The sequence below is a fragment of the Schistocerca americana genome, unplaced genomic scaffold, assembly GCF_021461395.2.
Source record: "Schistocerca americana isolate TAMUIC-IGC-003095 unplaced genomic scaffold, iqSchAmer2.1 HiC_scaffold_98, whole genome shotgun sequence".
NCBI lineage: Eukaryota > Metazoa > Arthropoda > Insecta > Orthoptera > Acrididae > Schistocerca > Schistocerca americana.
The window spans coordinates 485,001-495,000 of NW_025726763.1; the positions used below are offsets into that span (position 1 = coordinate 485,001).

The following is a 10,000-nucleotide window of genomic DNA, read 5'->3' on the forward strand; positions in this document are numbered from 1 at the left end:
TCTCCGGCGCCGACTGCTGCGTCCGTGCCGGGACCTGTCCCTTCCCGCCACCTCCCCATCGTTCCCGTCCCTCATGTCACCACCCGCCCATCTGCCGCTGTCAAACGCCCTAGTGGCGCCTCCACTTCCTCTGCTCCGAAAAAGGCTCCACCCCGCCCCCCATCCCCACCCCAAAATGCCATGGACGTCTCCCCACCAGGCCCCGCTCCCTCCTCCTCCTCCTCCCCACCCGGTCTCTACAAATATCTCCTGTCCCATCCCGATCCTTCCTTCCTCGAGGCCCGGAATCTCTCCCTCCTCCTCCGCCAACATTTCCCTGGCGCCCCCATATCTCTCCTTACTCCCAGACGGGATTCTGTTCTTATCTCCTCCCCCAGCCCCACCCTCCATACGGACATCCTCTCCCGCCTCCCCATCACCCGTTTTGGTCCTCACGCCACCCTCACCCCTGCTCCCTCCCCATCTCCTACCCGCCAACCCCAACCCCCGCGTCGCCCGCCGACCCTCACCGCCGTGATCACTCGGCTTAGCCCGTCGATCACGGAGGAGGAGGTGCTGGCGGAGCTGAAGGCCCATCCCACCCTGGAGGTGCGGGCAGTCCGCCGCATTTTCAACGCGACCGGCCCCACCCGCCTTATGCGGGTTTTCTCTGAGGACGCCCCCTCCATTGACCGTCTCCTGAAGGAGGGTGCCCTCCTCTTCAATCAGCGGTTCAAAGTCGACCCCTCCCGCTCCCCCCCTCAATCCCTGCGCTGCCAGAGATGTCTGCGCTACAATGCACATCCAACAGCCGAGTGCCGCGAGGCCCCCACCTGCCCGCATTGTCGGCAAGCGCACTTCCTCCGGCAGTGCCCCAACCTCCAATCCCCTCCCTCCTGTAATACCTGCAGCCTCCCCCACCCCACCTACTCCCAAAAATGTAAAGCCCGACCTCCTCCTACCACTCCTGAACTCACCGTCCCTGTCCGTCCCCTGGACGCCCCCACCCCTCCTGGCAATTCCCTTCGTCCCCCCCCCACTGCTGAGGACATCATCAGGTTCCTCACCATTGTCCTCCAAAACGTCCATCCCTTTCAGCGCCCCCACACCTTACAACAGATCTCCCTCGCCGCCCGTTCCATATTCCACCTTAAAATGTACGCCACCTTTTCCAATAACCAGGCCCATTTCACCTTCTCCCGCCTTGACACCCTCGTCTAAGTCCTTCCAATGGCGCGACAGCATCGTATCCTTTTCAACAATATCCGCTCCCTTCCCGCCAACAAGAACCTCTTCCTGCACACCCTTGCTACCCACCGTGTGGATGCCTTCCTCCTTAATGAAACCTTCCTCCAACCCCACCACTCCATCCACACCTCCCCCTATCTCCTCCACCGCTCCGATAATCCCCTCCCAGTTGCGCGTGGCGGAGTTGCCATTGGCCACCACCGCCAGATCCCCGTTCGGCTCCAGCCTCTCCTTCCCGACCCCACCGAACACCTGATCCTTAGTCTCTTCTTCCCCGGCCTTACCATTACCTGTGCCACCATCTATGTCCGCCCCAACGCCCCTCTTCCTTTCGACTTCCTCTCCCACATCGACCGTACCTTCTCCTCCTATGTGATCGCCGCCGACCTCAACATCCATAGTCGCTCCGCTGCCCAGTTACGGCGGTGGCATCGGTTCCTCTCCTCCCTTCAAGGCGACCTCATCCCCATCCCCCAGCACACCCGTCCCGAATCCAACTCCACTCCCGATGTTATCCTCTCCTCCCCCAACCTCCTTGGTCGCATTACGGTGGATGTCCTGGAGCCTATTGGTAGCGACCATCTCCCTGTCCTCCTCACCGTGTCAGACGGCCGTCGCCCCCGCCCCGACCCTCGTCATGACCCTCCCCCTAAGTACATCCATGACTATTCCCGTGCCAACTGGAATGCCTACCGGGATACCCTCTCCACTCAGGTCGATAGCCACCCTCTCGCCTACCGCCGTCCCGATGATGTCACCCATGCCGCCTCCTTTCTCCAGCAGATCTTGTCTGAGGCCGTGGAGGCCCACGTCCCTACTGTTGCCGTCCACCCCCACCGTCCTACCTTACCACCACAGGCCGTCCTCCTCCTCCGTGAATCCCGTCGTCTCTACCGTGCCTTCCTCCGCACGCGTGACCCGGACACCCTACGACGCCACCGGCAACTACAGCGACACATTCGAAATTTGCTCGCGGCCAAGAAACGCCGGGACTGGCGACAGACATGCACCCGTTTAAATGCTACCCTCCCTATAAACTCGTCCAAGTTCTGGACCGCCTTCCGTCGCCTTACCGGAACTAAACCCTCCCCCTACTATCCTCTTCTCCACGATGATCACCCCTTCCCTGACGCCCTTAGTAAGGCCAATCACTTTGCCTCCTACCTGTCCGATGTGTTTTCCATCCCTGATGATCCCCAGTTCGATTACTCCCTCTTCCCAGATATCCGCGATCGAACTGACACCTCTGTCCCTCCCCTCGCTCCTGGTTTCCAGTACTTGGACAACATTCCACACACGGACCTTAATGCCCCCATCACCACACAGGATCTCATCGATACACTCCGCACCAAACGCAACACCGCTCCTGGTCACGATCGTGTTACCTACCGTCACCTTCGTGAAGCTCCTGTCTCTTTTCTCTCCACCCTGGCCAGGCTCTACAATGTAGTCCTGTCCACCGGTTACTACCCCGACCTGTGGAAAACCTCCCGTATCCTCATGTTCCTCAAACCTGGCAAACCGCCGTCCGCCGTCTCCTCCTACCGTCCCATCAGCCTTACCTCGGTCTTCAGCAAGGTCCTGGAATCTATCCTCACCCGCCGCATCCACCAGCATCTCCGCCAGCACCGTCTCCTCCCCGTTACCCAGTGTGGCTTTCGGCCGTCCTTCTCTTCCGACGATCTTCTCCTTCACCTCACTCATCTCCTTTCCGAACAGCTCAATTCCCGTCGCTCCGCAATCTTCCTCTCTCTTGACCTCGAACGCGCCTATGACCGCGTATGGCATTCCGGTCTCCTCTTCAAGCTCCAAACCTTCGCCCTTCCCATTAACTACGTTCGTCTGATCGGTTCCTTTCTCTCCCGCCGTCCTTCCTATGTCACCATCCATAACACCGATTCCTACACCTTTTTTCCCTCCGCCGGTGTGCCCCAAGGCTCCGTCCTCTCCCCCCTTCTGTACTTGTTGTACACGGCGGACATGCCGCCGCCGTCACCCCCCGTCCACCTTCTCCAGTTTGCCGATGACACCGCCTTCCTTGCCCTTGCCCCCACCCTGCGACGCTCCCAACACCTTCTCCAATCCCATCTTGACCGGTTCACCGCTTGGTGCAACCAGTGGTTGCTCAAGGTCAATCCTTCCAAAACCCAGGCGATCATTGTAGGCAAAACCACTCCCTCCTTCCGCCTCCTTGATTTCTATCTCACCGTTTATGGCCGTCCCATCGCTCTCACCCCCACCCTTAAGTACCTTGGCGTCACCCTCGACCGTCGCCTCTCCTGGACTCCCCATCTCCAGACAATCCAAGCCAAGGCACGTTCCCGCCTCCGTCTCCTCAAGCTCCTTTCCGGCCGAACGTGGGGTCTGGACCCCTCCACCATCCTCCACACCTATAAGTCCCTCATCCGCCCTATCCTCTGTTACGCCCATCCTGCCTGGATCTCCGCCCCCCCTTCCTTTTATAAATCCCTCCAAATCCTTGAACGCCATGCTCTCCGCCTTGCCTATCGCATCCGTCTCCCTTCCCCCACGCGGATCCTGTATGACCTTATCCCCTTCCCCCACCTCCTCCTCTTCCTCGAAAGGCTACGCATCCTATACACCTCCCGTAAACTCGATCCTCCTCACCCGCTCGTCTCCCCGATCCTCTCCCACCCCCGCCCGCTGCCGCGCCTGTACTCCCATGTCCCACCCGGTCTCCATCTCTCCACCCTCCTTACCCTCTCCCAAGGTGGTTTCCGCCAGCTCCCTCTCCCTGATGATGTCCTCGTCCCCTCCATCTACCCCTCCTATCAACTTTGACCCTGCCCCCCGTCCCTCCTGGTGTCCTTTCCCTGCGGCACCCTCCCTCCTTTCTCTTCCCTTCCCTTCTCTCTCCTTTTCCCCCATCCCCTCCCTCCACCCCTCTTCTTCCGGGCTTCCCCTCCCCCTTCCTCCCTCCCCCCTCTTTTCCCCTGCCCGTGGCGTCCCTGCTCACCCCTCTCGCTTTCCCTCTCCCCCTCCTCCTCCTCCTCCTCCTCCTCCTCCTCCTCCTCTCTTGGCAGGTCCCCGGACTCGCACACGCATCGTGAACTTTCGCGCGCCGGAGATCATCGCCCTCGGATTAGTGTCTGTGCCGTCGTGTCTGTGCCTCAGTGTTTTTCGCCGTCCACGCTCCTTCGTTCACGTGTGTCATCTACCTCGTCAGTGCTTGTGCCCAGTGCCGACGGTTTTTCTTGTTTGTTTCGTCAAGTGTGAACGGCTTCATGTTTTTTAACCATTGTATCTCCTGTTTTTTAACCGCCATTCTGTTACTTGTCTGTCTCCCTTTCTTTTTTCTTGTACTGCCTATGGCTGAAGAGCGGAGTACACTGTTCCGCTGCCAGCCCACCTTGTATGGGGTGTCCAAATTACAATAAAGAAAAAAAAAAAAAAAAAAAAAAAAAAAAAAGAGTTATGTCCAATATGCGACATTCCCGCTGTCCATATACATGAGCTGCCAGCTGTACCACGTACGAGCTACAGACGCGATCGCGTTGCTCTCTGTACGAATGCAGATGCTCAGCGGCAGCTAGGAGGCGCTCCATCCATGTCGGTACCGGTGAGCGTTGCACTCGCAGTCACAAAAACGTACGGCAAGTATATTACTCGGAAGAGTCAATGACAGTCCAAGCCCCCCTGCGTGGGAAGAGTCTTCCTAGGCCATGACCCACCGGAAGGGCGCAGCGTCCCCCACCCCAGACATGTGACGTCAGACTATCGGTATTGACGACTAGACTGATTCCTTATAATCATTTGCCATACACCGGTGGAAGCTGCCGAGACGAGTAACTACATAGCGGGCTCGCCGTGTCACTAATGTACAGAGATACAATAGTTTCGACTGGAACCGGATTAAACGTATACACGGCGCTGATTAGTAATAGATAGAGCCATCAGAATACAGATAATGTATAGACCTGTCCGTATACATGCTGAAAGACTCTGCTCACAATCACACGTCAGCCAGACACTCTTATCACGCACTACTCTCTGCCTGTAACAGGCACACAGACAATATGTAAGCACCAGCATGGAACACCACCCAGTGCATCCTCTCTGCCACATTAGACAATCCACACTATCATAACCAGACCGGGAGGTCCACTCGGAAAACAGAATATCCCACCCTTCCGACAACCACCATTGCTCAGCTAAGCCACCAACACCCACACATGTCCCACACAGGGGTGCACCCAACATCACAATACTGCCTCCTGTCACACCACACAAACAATGGCAGGAATGAAAGACACAGGTCTGCCACAAGCATGGAATCAGAGCGCCGCCTGTTATGAGCCAAAGGTGCACCCTGACGTGGCAAATCAGATGATGCCGCAGTCATTTACTTACGATATTCACAATCAACAAACCGGCCCCCCCCCCCCAAAAACACCTTTCCGTACAACAATGTGTACCTTAACCTAACCCATATTGTGCCTTAACCTAACCCGTATTGTACCTTAACCTAACCCGTATTGCGCCTTAACCTAACCCGTATTGCGCCTTAACCTAACCCGTATTGCGCCTTAACCTAACCCGTATTGCGCCTTAACCTAACCCGTATTGCGCCTTAACCTAACCCGTATTGCGCCTTAACCTAACCCGTATTGCGCCTTAACCTAACCCGTATTGCGCCTTAACCTAACCCGTATTGCGCCTTAACCTAACCCGTATTGCGCCTTAACCTAACCCGTATTGCGCCTTAACCTAACCTATGTTGCGCCTTAACCTAACCTATGTTGCGCCTTAACCTAACCTATGTTGCGCCTTAACCTAACCTATGTTGCGCCTTAACCTAACCTATGTTGCGCCTTAACCTAACCTATGTTGCGCCTTAACCTAACCTATGTTGCGCCTTAACCTAACCTATGTTGCGCCTTAACCTAACCTATGTTGCGCCTTAACCTAACCTATGTTGCGCCTTAGCCTAACCTATGTTGCGCCTTAACCTAACCCATATTGTACCTTAACCTAACCCATGTTGCGCCTTAACCTAACCCATATTGTACCTTAACCTAACCCATATTGTACCTTAACCTAACCCATATTGTACCTTAACCTAACCCATATTGTACCTTAACCTAACCCATATTGTACCTTAACCTAACCCATATTGTACCTTAACCTAACCCATATTGTACCTTAACCTAACCCATATTGTACCTTAACCTAACCCATATTGTACCTTAACCTAACCTATGTTGCGCCTTAACCTAACCTATGTTGCGCCTTAACCTAACCTATGTTGCGCCTTAGCCTAACCTATGTTGCGCCTTAACCTAACCCATATTGTACCTTAACCTAACCCATGTTGCGCCTTAACCTAACCCATATTGTACCTTAACCTAACCCATATTGTACCTTAACCTAACCCATATTGTACCTTAACCTAACCCATATTGTACCTTAACCTAACCCATGTTGTACCTTAACCTAACCCATGTTGTACCTTAACCTAACCCATGTTGCGCCTTAACCTAACCCATGTTGCGCCTTAACCTAACCCATGTTGCGCCTTAACCTAACCTATGTTGCGCCTAAACCTAACCTATGTTGCGCCTAAACCCAACACACGTTGGGCCTAAACCCAACACACGTTGGGCCTAAACCCAACACACGTTGGGCCTTAACCCAACACACGTTGGGCCTTAACCCAACACACGTTGGGCCTTAACCCAACACACGTTGGGCCTTAACCCAACACACGTTGGGCCTTAACCCAACACACGTTGGGCCTTAACCCAACACACGTTGGGCCTTAACCCAACACACGTTGGGCCTTAACCCAACACACGTTGGGCCTTAACCCAACACACGTTGGGCCTTAACCCAACACACGTTGGGCCTTAACCCAACACACGTTGGGCCTTAACCCAACACACGTTGGGCCTTAACCCAACACACGTTGGGCCTTAACCCAACACACGTTGGGCCTTAACCCAACACACGTTGGGCCTTAACCCAACACACGTTGGGCCTTAACCCAACACACGTTGGGCCTTAACCTGCTCTGTAATTGTCATACGACGCGTTAAATTAGTGTAGTGTTGCCTAACTGCAACCCCCGCAATATAGTTTGCTACTCGCACTGCCCGGTCCCCAGAGTATCGCTTCATGTTAAACACCTTGCAGCTATACACTGTAATGCGGATGGCAGCAGGACGTACATGCTCAATGCCCTTCGCAGTTGTTCATTGGCATTCGCATGGCGAAGCACAGCCTACGTTGTGGTACGGCTTGTGTCAACTGTCCGCTGATGTTGTACGTCCAAATCACACACTGTACTGCACATTGGTCCTCATGTACTGAATGATACATCGTGGTACATGTGTGACCGTACCACGACTGCGCCAACAACGGCGAACCATACGGTCCAAATATTGTGCACTCAGCTACGTGTCGTCTCCCTATAAGAGCTGGATTGCAGTATGGTATGCCGTGGATGGCGATCAGCATGAGCCGTCTGTTGATGTAGTGGCGCGTGTTGTCAGACGTAGTCGTCTCTTCTCACACACCGTGATAGCATGGTGCACTGCGTTCCACATCTGCGACATGCGACAGAGGCCGGTTGACAGTCGTTCGCGCAATGGACATCGCATACGTACGGGGGCCACCTTCCACGTGTTCGCGAAGCGTGCACATGTTGTTGCGTGTATGTGGGCAGACATAGTGTGTCGTGACACCTGACACAGGCATGCAACAATCGTTGAATTTGCAAATGGCGATGGACGTCTACGTTTGCTGGTGACGTTACGCAAATGAACAACTGGTAAACCGTTGTGGTGCGGTTGTTCTCGCTAGAGGTGAATCAGTGATGGCGACGATCGGTTGAGCTACCAACCGGTTGTTTCAGCGATACCCACCATGCCCACGAACGTGAATGGCATGTGGGTGTGAAGCGATACGCGGCGGTGGCTGGGTGGGACCGTCCCCGGCCGGTGAGGGGGGGCCTCCCGGCGTGCTGGCCGCGCGGTGCGTGGGCGCACGCGCTACAGCCGGCTGGTGGGGGCGGCCAGTGGCAGGCGCGCCGGCCGACGGAGGCGGCAGGCGGCGCAGCTGCGCGCCGGCGCACCCTGCACGCGGCGCCGTGCGGCCAAAGTAGGTCCTCGCGGGCCCGGTGCGAAGCGCGGTGGACATCTGCAGTGTGCTGGTCCGATTGAGGACTGTGTGCGCTGAGGATGCGCCGCCGCCCGGCGCTCGGCGCCGCGACGCCGTCTGCTGCTCGGTCGCCTCTGCGGTTCTCGCAGGTGGATTGTATCGCAGCTGTGCGGACGTGTTGGCGCGTGCGCTGTGCTGGGAGTGTTCGCTTCGGCACCCAAGTGGGGCTTTTGTCCTTCTGTGGCGCTGGCGTTGGAGCTGCCGGCCACCGTAGGTGGCGCGTGTTGTCTCCCGCCGGCAATGCCACGACAGCACGCTCCCGGGCCTCTGTCGGCAGCGGCAAGCTCAGTTGGGAGCACGGGTGGTCGCACCTAAAGCGTCTACTCGCCAAACTCCGGGCGATTGCGCCTCTCTCGAACCCGACCAAGTACTTAGGACGGCGCTGCGCGCCGCCGGGACCTGAGAGGGTTTCGAGGTGTATTGTGCAGGGGAGCTCAGCCTCCTCCTGTTTGCAGAATAATTGAGCGGACGCTTGCGTGTTCGCGCGGGCCCCCGGGACACACTCCCGGGCGGCCGGCTGCTCAGCTCTAGTTGACGCAGCTCCCTGGTTGATCCTGCCAGTAGTCATATGCTTGTCTCAAAGATTAAGCCATGCATGTCTCAGTACAAGCCGCATTAAGGTGAAACCGCGAATGGCTCATTAAATCAGTTATGGTTCCTTAGATCGTACCCACGTTACTTGGATAACTGTGGTAATTCTAGAGCTAATACATGCAAACAGAGTCCCGACCAGAGATGGAAGGGACGCTTTTATTAGATCAAAACCAATCGGTCGGCTCGTCCGGTCCGTTTGCCTTGGTGACTCTGAATAACTTTGGGCTGATCGCACGGTCCTCGTACCGGCGACGCATCTTTCAAATGTCTGCCTTATCAACTGTCGATGGTAGGTTCTGCGCCTACCATGGTTGTAACGGGTAACGGGGAATCAGGGTTCGATTCCGGAGAGGGAGCCTGAGAAACGGCTACCACATCCAAGGAAGGCAGCAGGCGCGCAAATTACCCACTCCCGGCACGGGGAGGTAGTGACGAAAAATAACGATACGGGACTCATCCGAGGCCCCGTAATCGGAATGAGTACACTTTAAATCCTTTAACGAGTATCTATTGGAGGGCAAGTCTGGTGCCAGCAGCCGCGGTAATTCCAGCTCCAATAGCGTATATTAAAGTTGTTGCGGTTAAAAAGCTCGTAGTTGGATTTGTGTCCCACGCTGTTGGTTCACCGCCCGTCGGTGTTTAACTGGCATGTATCGTGGGACGTCCTGCCGGTGGGGCGAGCTGAAGGCGTGCGACGCGCCTCGTGCGTGCTCGTGCGTCCCGAGGCGGACCCCGTTGCAATCCTACCAGGGTGCTCTTGAGTGAGTGTCTCGGTGGGCCGGCACGTTTACTTTGAACAAATTAGAGTGCTTAAAGCAGGCAAGCCCGCCTGAATACTGTGTGCATGGAATAATGGAATAGGACCTCGGTTCTATTTTGTTGGTTTTCGGAACCCGAGGTAATGATTAATAGGGACAGGCGGGGGCATTCGTATTGCGACGTTAGAGGTGAAATTCTTGGATCGTCGCAAGACGAACAGAAGCGAAAGCATTTGCCAAGT

General features: G+C 55.9%; 1 non-coding gene across 1 annotated transcript in view; it reads left to right on the forward strand.

The window, feature by feature from the left end:
- The first annotated feature begins 8,947 nt into the window (after positions 1-8,947).
- The window catches only part of LOC124593319, a 1,910-nt gene continuing 857 nt past the window's right edge, over positions 8,948-10,000 (forward strand). Inside the window, exon 1 of the ribosomal RNA XR_006977966.1 lies at positions 8,948-10,000. This exon is cut by the window's right edge and continues 857 nt beyond it. This is a non-coding gene — a ribosomal RNA (small subunit ribosomal RNA).